Here is an 11,601-nt window from a genome sequence, read left to right on the forward strand (position 1 = left end):
TGGTGCCGTTTCCCCTTGTTCTATCCCCCATCACCTGGGAGCAGAGCCCAGCACCCACCTCTCCACAAGCTCCCTTGAGGCAGTTGTAGGTGGTGATGAGGTCTCCCCTCAGCCTTCTCTTCTCCAGCCTAAACAAGCCCAGTTCCCTCAGCCGCTCCTCATCAGGCTTGTTCTCCAGAGCCCTCCCCATCCTTGTGGCTCTTCTCTGAACACGCTCCAGAATCTCAACATCCTTCTTGAAAACAGAAATCCAGAAAACAGGATTATTTTAGGACTTCACACCATGACACTGATTTAGCTTAACTAGTAGTTTGTAGGAGTTTATCGTCAGCTGACAAGTTTGCCTTCAGTTCTCCTGACTGTGTGCCTTCACTGTTACTCGAAATGTTTATGGCTTGAGTGTATGCAACACGTAGAAATTACCTTGATTGGGAAAGGAGCTGGTGAGATCAACTGGCTGCTGCTGTGAGAGTGATTTGCTAATGTGCAGGCTTGACTTACCCCCTTTTTTTAGATTATGAAAACGCTTGACTTATCCCCTTTTTTAGGTTATGAAAGCTTCCTTGCTTGCTGATGACGATGACCTGGATTTGATTCTGGACCATTATCCTGGGAAGCAACCTGTAAAAATGGATACTTCTCAGGAGATCTGTTCTCCAAGGCTCCCTATTTCCAAATCACAAGGGCAGAAGAGATACTCAGATATTGTGAGAAAGTGCATATTGTGTGAAGAAAGAGCTTAATTCTAATATTAACAGGCAAGACAAGAAGCCTTGACTTGAGTGAAATTAATTTATTGCCAGTTAGAATAGGTTTGGGTCATGACCTGGTGCTTACACTGCTGTTTTCCCTTTTGTTTTCTGCCTGTGTGGTGTTTTCTGCCCTTTTTTAAGTGCTCACAGCAGCACTGGCAACTTTGCAGATGGGTTCAGAGCTGCCACAAACTCCTCTGATGGGCTCAGTCTCCTCTCACAGAGACCATCCCTGCAGCCCCCCACTACCTTACCATTTGCACCCAGTATAGCCACTAACTGGTGATTTTGATGGGGATAATCCCTCCAGTAGCCAGTGTGGATGGATTAAATGGGCAGAGCGAGGTGTTCCTGTGAGGACAGTTTCAGCCCTGCTCCTGCTAATAGCGGTCGGTGTCTGCTTTCTGTGAGCTGCTTCTGTTCCGATGGCCTATGACAACATTCCTTAAATTAGTGACTTCTTTGGAAACTGCAGATTTTGGGGTGTGTACTGGTCTTGGTGTAATGCCATGTGCTTTAGTTTGGATAGTGCAACTCGGGCTGTGCCTGCTGGGTTTTGCAGTTCTCAGTACGGTAAATAATTCTGCTTAGCAACCCGTTACTTTCACAAACCATGGCCAAATGTTTTCACTGCCTGTTTGAGTGCTAAAATACCTTTCAAATACCAGAAATGCAGTGCTGGAAAGCAAGTACCCTGTTCACTTCAGAGTTCTTCCTGCTTCTTCCCTCCAGTTGGTGGGCTGCTGCAGTCAAAGTTTGTGAACGTCATTTTCCAAGCGCCGAGTGCTGCTCTGCAGGATGCCAAGGGACCGAGGACTTGGAGCAGCCCCCCTTCTGCCACCCTGTGGCCAGCGACTTCTCCGTTAGCACCTGCGTTCTCCATCCCTCCATCAGTCCCTGAGGTCCAGATGAAAACAGTTGGTGTGCGCAGGAAACCGGGGCTTGTGCCTCTGGAACAGTCCATCACTCACCAACGGGAAAGGGAAGCTGCTGATGGATATGGCGCTCTTCATGGGGCGCTCGTTTCGTGTCGGTTGGGGACCCAACTGGACGCTCGTCAATTGTGGAGATCAGCTGAGCGCATCAAGTGCAATGGAAGATCTTCAGAGTGAGTCTGTGGAGTATGGATTCCTGCCGACTCCCATCGCCCCAAAATCGTGAGTAGAAGTTTCCTTCAGGATGACTCTGATGTATTTTCTCTTCGTGTCTGAAAGAATCTTGAGTTGTAGGTCAATACCTTTTTGAAATTCAGCTTAATTAATTCCTCCTGATACGCAAAAGTGGCGAAAGATCACGTCAGCCGTGGAAATTTCCTTCAGGTTGCTACTTTATGAAAATGCCTATCTCAAAAACCTGGAATATCACAGTAAGCATAAATGTTTTTTTAATGAGGAAATAACACCATCGTCCAGCAAAAGGTTGAAGGGACAAAGCTCAAAATTGGTGTCCAGAAAGCTTCTAATCTGCCGTTGATTGTTCCTGAGGCTGTTTACATGGCCTAAGAAATGTCTGTTTAGCTCCTGAATTCAGATGCCTTCAGTTCTGCTTGTCTACAAAGCAGCACACAGACCTTTCCTGGGCTGTGTCACTCCATACCTACAGTTGACTGCAGTATAGCTACGTGTTCTGCCATTTAGGTCTTCCAGAAATCTTGTTCAGTTGATGTTCTTCAGCATACCAAATTTGCTGGCAGAGTGTGGTGTGGTAAGGTGCTAGTTGTCTTTTGAGGTCTGGAGGCCCTCGGTTCAGTGTGGTTTATTTGCCAAAGTCTGGTTTTGAATCTGGTTCTTCATACCTGGCCGTTGACCTTGGATCATGTCTTACTCTCTTTATGTTAAAATTAGGACAAGCTGCACAATGCAGCCACTCCATGATGGGTGCAGTTCACTTGCATGGAGAACAATTCAGAACCTTGCTACCTGTTTTGTTTTCCTCTTTTTTTTTTTTCTTCCAGACTCTCAGAATCTTCTTTCAAAGTTCACATGGAGAAGCTGAGCTTAGCGGAGCGGAAGACGGACAGAGACAAGCAGCTGTACCTCATCCCTCTGGAGATTAAGCTGAAGCACAGCACTGTCCACATGGATGAGCACTGTCCTCTTCTAGCACCCAATCCGGGAGTTTCTGCGATTCATGACTATGCTGACTGGGTTAGAAAGGCGTCTGAGGATCCTGCTGTGACAGAAAGTGAGTATGGAGTTATTCTTGCCACGGTGATGGCAGTGAATCGGGAGAAGCATCCAGCTCACATTCATTTCAGGTTGCATCGGGGCAGTGAAACGCGAATAAAACAGAAAAAATGACTGTGCCTCAGCATCCTTTCTGAGAGCATAAATGTGGGTGGTTGCATCTGGGGAGCTAGTGGGCTTCCTGTATTGATTCGTAGCACTCCTACAAGATGGTACATACAATCTTACACGACTCCTCTCTAAATCGTCTTCTATGTTTTCACTTCTGATGACTGAGTAACTCTGTCCTGACAGCTGTTGTGAAGCACTGGTGCTTGACATGGACGTTATGTGAGGCAATCTGGGGGAACTTGAAGGAGCTGGAGGCCAGCTTGGAGGAGCCCAGTGAATACATCCTGGCCCTGGAGCGCAGGAAAGCCTTCTCCCGCTGGCTGTCGGAGACAGCTGCAGGCCGGATAGAGGAGGAAGTCTCTTTGTCTCGCCACGGTAATCATGTGGAGGCTGTCTTCAGCTGCCTGACTGGGAAGAGGATTGGTGAGGCGTGCAGGCTGGCACAGATGTCAGGTGAGATGCTTAAATCTTTTGGCTTTTTGGGAGGAGGAGAAAGGGAGACACATAAGGATAACTTAAGCTTTGAGAGCTGATGGTAACCGGGCACTCTGAGTGCGGGGTTTTCCCGTGTCAGGGATTATGGTGGGGGCTGGCTTGTCTGCTGGAGTACCTGGTCATGTTTACGCTGGCTTACTCGACGGCTCTCGTAGAGTTAGGAGGTGATGTTGTATTTGGCTTTTTGGGAGGAGGAGAAAGGGAGACACATAAGGATAACTTAAGCTTTGAGAGCTGATGGTAACCGGGCACTCTGAGTGCGGGGTTTTCCCGTGTCAGGGATTATGGTGGGGGCTGGCTTGTCTGCTGGAGTACCTGGTCATGTTTACGCTGGCTTACTCGACGGCTCTCGTAGAGTTAGGAGGTGATGTTGTATTGCATTGGGAACTGTTTTGGGTTTTTTTGCATATTTACTCTGAAAGGTGGTTGTCTCCTGTTGCAGTGCTCCTCCCCCGGCTGGCCGGGAGCCAGCCCATCCGGGACCTCCTCACCATGCAGCTGGTGGACTGGCACAGGCTGCGGGCAGATTGCTTCATCCAGGAGGAGAGACTGCGGATCTTCGCCCTGCTTGCAGGAAAGCCTGTAAGTTCTGTTGCTCACCTGTTTTTGTCAATGGTCTGACTTACTTTCTTGAAAGCGGTGTGTTCAGGCTGTAACGTCCAGCCACAGCACGTGGTGCACAGCACGAAGGGAGTACAAGGTGTTGACATGGTGGGTTTTTTTACTAATGTGACCTTGAATGCTGTTACTTAATGAACCTCGAATGCTGTGTTTAGTTTTGGGCCCCTCACTCTGAGCTGACATTGAGGGGCTGGAGCTTGGCCAGTGAAGGGCAACGAAGCTGGGGAGGGGTCTGGAGCACAAGAATTATGGGGAGCGGCTCAGGTTGTGCCAGGGAAGGGTTAGATTGGATCTTAAGACAAGTTTCTTCACTGAAAGGGTTGTCAGGCACTGGAAGGGGCTGCCCAGGGCAGTGGTGGAGTCCCCATCCCTGGATGGGTTTAAAAGAGGGGGAGAGGAGGTGCTGAGGGACATGGTTTAGTGGTGAACAGGTTATAGTTGGACTTGATGATCTTCAGGGTCTTTTCCAACCAAATGATTCTGTGGTTCTCTTGCTGCTGTGCCTAGTGTGTACCGACCATTGTGTCATGAGTTTGACTGAACTTAATAATTTGTTCTTTTAGGTGTGGCAGTTATCAGAGAGAATAAGCATCAATGTGTGCTCACTGCTGGACTGGAAGCGTTGCATGGCCATTCACCTCTGGTACCTGCTTCCTCCAACAGCTTCTATTTCCAAGGCGCTTGCCATGTACGAGTCAGCATTTCAGGTAGGTTAGTCATGCCTGGCTAAGAGGAGGGCTTACTCAGTGCCACCGACCGTCCCATGCTGCCCTGAGACTTCCTGAGTGTGGAATTGTGTATAGGCTTGCTATTTCAGTTGTCACAGCATTGAGTTCCTTCTCTGGCTTTAGTGAATGATTTTTGCAGGGGTTCACTTTGATAGGAAGGTTCTTCCCCCACTGGAGCTGGAACAGAGCGCTGGGGTTGAGTATGTCGGTAACGCCGTCACTCAGGAAGGTTAGGACCCGCTCTCTAGGGTGTTGTGGTGGAGACTGACGTGAAGTATGTCTCACCGAGTGTTTCCAGCTGTTTGACTAGACAAAATGAGGAGGATGGGTCACGGCCAGCAGCAAGAAGGCTGTTGGAGCTCGGTAACCAGTCGTTTTTCCCAGAATGATGATGAATATTCAGGTGCCTGACTTCTGAGATAGTCTCTGCCAAACCGCATCCCCCGTTTGTTACACTTGCTGTTTCTACAGCAAAGTGGAAGCTGTGCCTGGCTGCATGCATTATGCAAAGCCTTGTTTGTTGCTGCAGAGCTATCGGCCTCTGTGTGCAGAAAGACAAAGGGTTCTGTTGAAAAAAGTGATTAATCATTTAACTAAAGATAGTTCAGCTCTTGATCTGTGTGCTTGAAGACAGCCCAGGCACAGCACCACGTCGAGTGACTTGTAATCGATGCGTGCTTGATGCTGCAGGAATATTTCATGTTCTCTTTGTGCGTGTATATGTCAGTATAAAATACTCATCACTTCAAAATGCCAAGTTTTAGTTTTATCATGGCTTAAACTTCAGATAATGCTGCTAGGTTAGGATGTGGGGGTGGTGGAAAAGTGGACACAGCTTGCTTCCAGTGCTTCACGGGGGAGGGCAAGAGCTGGAAACCAGCAGGACAGCTCTCGTTGACTCCATGTGTTCAGTGCCGCTCACTCGGCAACCCTGCAGATGGAGACAGAGCTTGCAGGGATGCACCAGCTTTCCTTCGGTCATGTCACGTGTGGCTTTCCAGCTCTAAAACCACTCGGGAACCAGGCTGTGTGCGTGAGAGCTGCCGTTGCCTCCGTGGAGTGGCTTTTCAAGAGCTGAGATGTAATTGAGCTGCCAAAGCGTTGTGGAGTTGGGTTTTTCCTTTGTAGGGTGATGTTGGTGCAGAGCCACTGTGCGACGTGCAGCAGGGCGCACCTTCTGCTTTGAGGCAGAAAGCTGAGCCTGCTGAGCTCTGTGGGGTTCACAGGACACTCCTTAAACTTGCTGGTAAAACTATTTCTTTAGAACTCGGCAGAGTGTGAAAAATACGCCTGCTGCCCTCTGCCTCCTTACCTAGAGGATTCTGGTTGTGTCATTGAAGACGACAATAATGCAGGAAGACCGCTGAGAGATGTCTGTTTCCATTTGTTAAAGCTCTACAGCGACAGGTAAGTGGGTAAACAGTTCAGAAGGTATTGAGCAAAATCTTGATCGGTGACTTGTTGCACTCCCAAACCAGGAGTAGGAAATCAGCCTCAGTGTTTGCCAAACTACCAACAGTAGTGACAAATCTGCCCTGCACCCGCACCCATGCGGAACGTGGTGACACTGCCACTGCTGGCAATGGTATAGCTGGTGAAGCTTGAGATCTGGAACACGTTTGTGGGTTGGTTCTTTCTCCTTACGTGTTTTCCGAGTCTGAAGAGTGCAGTAACTTTCCTTCACCGTAGTTGTCTGTTTTGAAGGCATTAAGACATGTGTGGGAGGAGCACATGCGAGAGAGAAGTGTGACAGTTTGGGTGCAGACTCCAAGGAAGGTTCCACTTCCATTGGAGAAGAAACTTCTTCTCAGTGAGGGTGACAGAGCCCTGGCCCAGGCTGCCCAGAGAGGTTGTGGAGTCTCCTTCTCTGCGGACATTCAAAACCCGCCTGGACACCTTCCTGTGTAACCTCATCTGGGTGTTCCTGCTCCGGCAGGGGGATTGGACTGGATGAGCTTTGGAGGTCCCTTCCAATCCCTGATGGTCTGGGATTCTGTGAAGAGCTAACAGCAGTTGCTCCTAAATTTTTTACCTTAATGAAAAAAAAGCAGCACACTAAAAAAACCCTCAAAAAAACCCCAACCCAACTGTAAAGGCAAACCAATCAAAAACAAACCCAGAAAGCAAACCACCAACAAAACCCAGCCCCCCGCCCACGTAGATCGCATGTGGAGTAATTGGAGGTGGCTGAAAGGAAGGAACAGAGTAGCAGCAATCTCTGGTTTTGTTACACTTTGCACATCTTCTCCTCTCCAGACGCTATGGTCTTGACCAGCTGCTGGATCCCCGCAGCGGCACGTCCGACCCCCTGGACTATCGCCTCAGCTGGCACCTGTGGGAAGTGCTCCGAGCCCTGAATTACACCCATCTGTTCAAGCAGAGTCAAGGAGTGCTCAACGCCAGCTACGCTGCCCAGCTCGAAAGCGAGGGGCTTTGGGAATGGGCTGTCTTCGTGCTGCTGCATGAGCCTGAGACACAGTTAGTAGAACAATTTCCTTTATTATTTCTTCCCCTCAAAAACAATCAGTTCTTTGTTTTATAGACCTGCTGTGTATAGTGTAATTATTGTGGCTTTTCTCATACTGTGACTGTTCCTGCTGGGGCTGAACGGTAGCAAAGGTGTTGGAAAGGGAAGCTTGGGAACCACCAAAATGCACGTTTGGCTTCTTTTGGTACTTAAAATTGTCTTCAGCTTGTAGTTAATGCATCTTTGTGGAAAGGTGTCTTGTGCTGTTCTTCTTTTTCCAACCAGTAACTTCCAGCGGAGCCTGCCTGTTACTGTCAGGGGCCTGGGCCATACTTAAACGTGTTTAAGCAGAGCGCTAGCAACAAGTCCTTTCCTAGTGGCTAACGTGTACTGAAGGAATTCAAGCAGTGTTAGAACTTTCCTTAATACCCCACAGTAGGACTGGTCCAGACCCGGCACGGCTGTTCCACCTGTGCCTCTGCTGTCGCCGATAAGTATAAAACAGTCCACCACTGCCTTGTTCGGTCCTCGGCTGCTTGTGTTGAGCGTTGGCTTCTGATGGGGTGACACGAAGGATCGCTTGCTGAAATAACGCCCTGACCTCTCTTCCCCAGCACGCGGGAGAAGGCCGTGCGGGAGCTCCTAAACCGGCACTGCGTTCTCTCCGAGACACCGGAGTCCTGGGCCAAGGAGGCGTTTCTGACGCAGAGGCTCTGCGTCCCCCCGGAGTGGATTCATGAAGCGAAGGCGGTTCGAGCGAGGATGGAGGGCGACAAGCATAAAGAAGCCCTCTTCTTGTTCAAGGCTGGGCACTGGAACCAGTGTCACAAACTGGTGGTCAGGCACTTAGCCTCTGGTGAGTCTGCTCTCCTTGCTTTTCTTCTACCCTTAAACACTCAACCCTATTGTCACCATCATTAAACTCTAGACAATCAAAACACTCCCTAAAACACAGGGTTACCCCACTGCCTCTCTTTCCTTGCCTGTCCATTCTGAAGAGTTTGTGGCCATCCATTGCAACACTCCAGTTGTGCAGCTCATCCCACCAGTCTGCTCTCCTTGCTTTTCTTCATTCCGTCTTTTGAACAGCACACACAAACATGGTAGGAAGATAAGTCAGTCGGTGCTTAATAATATTAAGGAGTAGGGCTCTGTTTCTAGCAACAGGGTTAGAAGAGAGCCGATTCAAACCAGCTCTGTACTGGTTTTACTGGGATGAAATTGCAGAATTAACTTTCTAATCAGCAGAAGCACGTTTCTGAGAGGATTGCAGTGTTTGATTTAGTGAGAACAAGTCGGTAAGACACTTTGGGTTAGTTTTAGCTGGGACAGAGTTATTTTTCTTCATAGTAACTAAGGAGACTTTGTTTTGGATCTGCTGAGAATGGGAAGCCTTAGACTTGCCTTTTGTAGGTCATCAATCAAGAAAGAATCTCTGCCCGTGTCAGGGGATTACAAAAGTGCCTGACAGCACAGTCCCTCCGTTCCTTTTTCTTTAACAACCAATGTTCCTGAGTTGTAAGAAACACGTTTGCTCTGTTACTAATGCCCTCGTTCTCTTCAGATGCTATTATAAATGAAAACTACAAGTACCTGAAAGGATTCCTGGAAGAGCTCGCCCCTCCAGAGCGTAGCGCGCTCATCCAGGACTGGGAGATGGCGGGGCTGGTCTACCTGGATTACATCCGCGTTACTGAGATGCTTGATAGTATTCAACAGGTAACAGAGTGAAACAGTTGTGGGTTTGGGGCTTTCCCCCCCTAAGGTTTGGAAGCTCATACAGAGTCTTGCTTCCAGAGTAATCTTTTACTTGCTGGTCAGTGTTTGGGAGACACTAGCAAACAGAACATGGTGCATCTCTGAAAACGCAAAGATTTGGGTTGGTGCTGTCAAAAGAAGATGCAGGCTCTGCCCTCCTAACGTGCTCGGTGTAGCCTGACAGGGAGTTTAGTGGAAGACTGAGCAAAGCCGGCAGTTTGCTGGTTAGTGGGGTCTGCAGGTCGGTCCCCTCCGATTCATTGCAGCCTTCTGTTGGGTAGATCTGGTGTGGTGAATGCGGGCAGCCCGCCAGCAACCGCTTTGGGTGTCCCGGGGCTGACCCTCACGTTTGCTTTCAGCTGGATTGTCCCACCTACGAGCTGGAGCAGCTGCACACCAAAGTGACGTCGCTGTGTAACAGGATAGAGCAGATCCAGTGCCGCAGCGCGAAGGACCGCCTGGCCCAGTCGGGTACGCTGACATCCACACCCGCAGCCCGCTGGCCATGTCGCTTGTGCAACCAGCCCGGCTTGTGCTGGCTGTCACTGGGGCTGCTGGTGTGCTGGGAAGGAAGGGGGTTGGGGATGTGAGCCCCGTGTTGCTCCAGCAGCTGCCACATGTTGGTGGTCATTTCTGGCAGGTTTTGTTGCCCGCTTGATGTGGCGTCCAGCGGCTGGTCTCGTACAGCTCTCTTCTGATAAGCAGTGAAGGGTCTTGTCCGTATTTAGGTTTACAGTGCCAAATAGCACATGAGCGTACTTGCAGAAAACAGCCTGGGCTAAAGACTAAGGCATAAATTTTTATTATTCTCATGGAGAAAGTCCATGTGGACTGGAGAGAAGATTCGTGCTGGAGCTGAGGAAGAGCCAGCTCGTGCAAGGGCACTGTTGCCATCTAAACCTCTCCTGGCACAACTTGAGGCCATTTCCTCTCATCCCATCCCTTGTTATGGGGAGGAGAGACTGAACCCCCCCTCTCTACCCCCTCCTTTAGGAGCTGCAGAGGGGATGAGGTCTCCCCTCAGCTCCTCTTCTCAAGGCTGAACCACCCCCCCAGTTCCCTCAGCTGCTCCCCATCACTTATGTACTCCAGACCAGCTCTTTTGTCCTTCTCTGAACACGCTCCAGCCCCTCAATGTACTTGAGGTGTCCACCAACCCAGCTCACATGAGGGCACGGTTTCACCATCCCAGCCAAATGCCTTTGCTCCAAAATTTCCTCTTCAAGTGCTCTGCCCCAGTGCTCTGCGCCAGCTCCCTGTCGTGCTGTGGAGCGCAGGGGAACACTCCTTCTTCTGCTCTTTCCAGACATGGCCAAGCGCATCGCCAACCTCCTGCGAGTGGTGCTCAGTCTGCAGCACGCCCCAGAGCCTGTCTCTGACTCCACACCTGACACGCAGCGCGTCCCCCTCCGCCTCCTCGCCCCCCACATCGGGCGGCTGCCCGTGCCCGTATGCCTTGGAGGAGCTCCGCAGCCTCACCCAGTCCTACCTCCGGGAGCTGACAGTAGGGACTCACTGAGGATGAACCCCTTCCGCAGAGGGACGGTTTCACCATTTGTTAAACCCTTAACCCTTGTTCTGAGGGCGTACGACCTCTCCAGCCATGCAGGTTTTTCCAGCGAGAGTGGTAAAATGGCTTTAGTCTGTGGACTAAAGCAAGGATTTTGATAACCTGGGTTGAGCCTGCTTGGACCTCGCTGGCTGGGACTCTTAACCACACCACATTTCTCTTCGACCCAGTAAAGCACCTCTTGCTGAACCTGTCTGCAGGTGGGATTGTGCCTGTGGAGGGGGGCACAGTGTGGGCGCAGTCTCCTTTTCGTTCCTTTTCGTTGCAGCGCCGAGGATGGTGAAGTTCTGGGACAGTTTTCCGGGAGCAGATTCCCGATGCAGTGGGACTGCGCTTGTTCAACTGGTGAACCTTGGGCACCTGAACTGACCACGGGCGAGCTTTAACTGGGGCTTTTTGTTAAAAGTTTGATCTGGGGGGTGGGGGGGGGAGAAGAAACCCAGTTCCGCGTTCAGAAGTGTCTTTTCTTGTTAATTTGGAGACTTGCGAATGTGTTGCTTCTCTCATTTCTCCGTACTCTATCTCCCAGAGCGTCGGGAGCAGGGGAGGTGACGCCAATGTGGGTGCCTTACGGCTCCGAGGACGGCCATCTCCCGCCTCCTGCACGTGGGGAAACGCCACAGCTCGTCCCCGTAGTCGCCGCCACCCAGGACTTCCGAGGAGGGGGCAAGTTCAGCCCCTCAGCCCCTGCCTTTGCTGGGTTCCATTGAGCGGAGCCACCATCCCATCCCGCACACAACAACTGCCTGTGCCGCTGTCCTCTGCTCTGCACGGTCTTTTACCGTAGGTAGAAACCGACTATTTTTTTGGAAGAGGAAAAGAAAAAGCCGTCTCTGTTCGTCTGCTTCGATTGTGGGGTTGCAGCAGTGGCACCTCCTGCCCCAGCCGGCCAGGAGCTGCGTGGCATCAACTC

General features: G+C 50.5%; 1 pseudogene; it reads left to right on the plus strand.

Annotated features, from left to right (window-relative positions):
• Positions 1 to 548: 548 nt before the first annotated feature.
• On the plus strand, positions 549 to 10,637 carry LOC104545639 (annotated as a pseudogene).
• The last annotated feature ends 964 nt before the right edge of the window (positions 10,638 to 11,601 follow it).

This window comes from Mesitornis unicolor, unplaced genomic scaffold (assembly GCF_000695765.1).
Source record: "Mesitornis unicolor isolate BGI_N332 unplaced genomic scaffold, ASM69576v1 scaffold6738, whole genome shotgun sequence".
NCBI lineage: Eukaryota > Metazoa > Chordata > Aves > Mesitornithiformes > Mesitornithidae > Mesitornis > Mesitornis unicolor.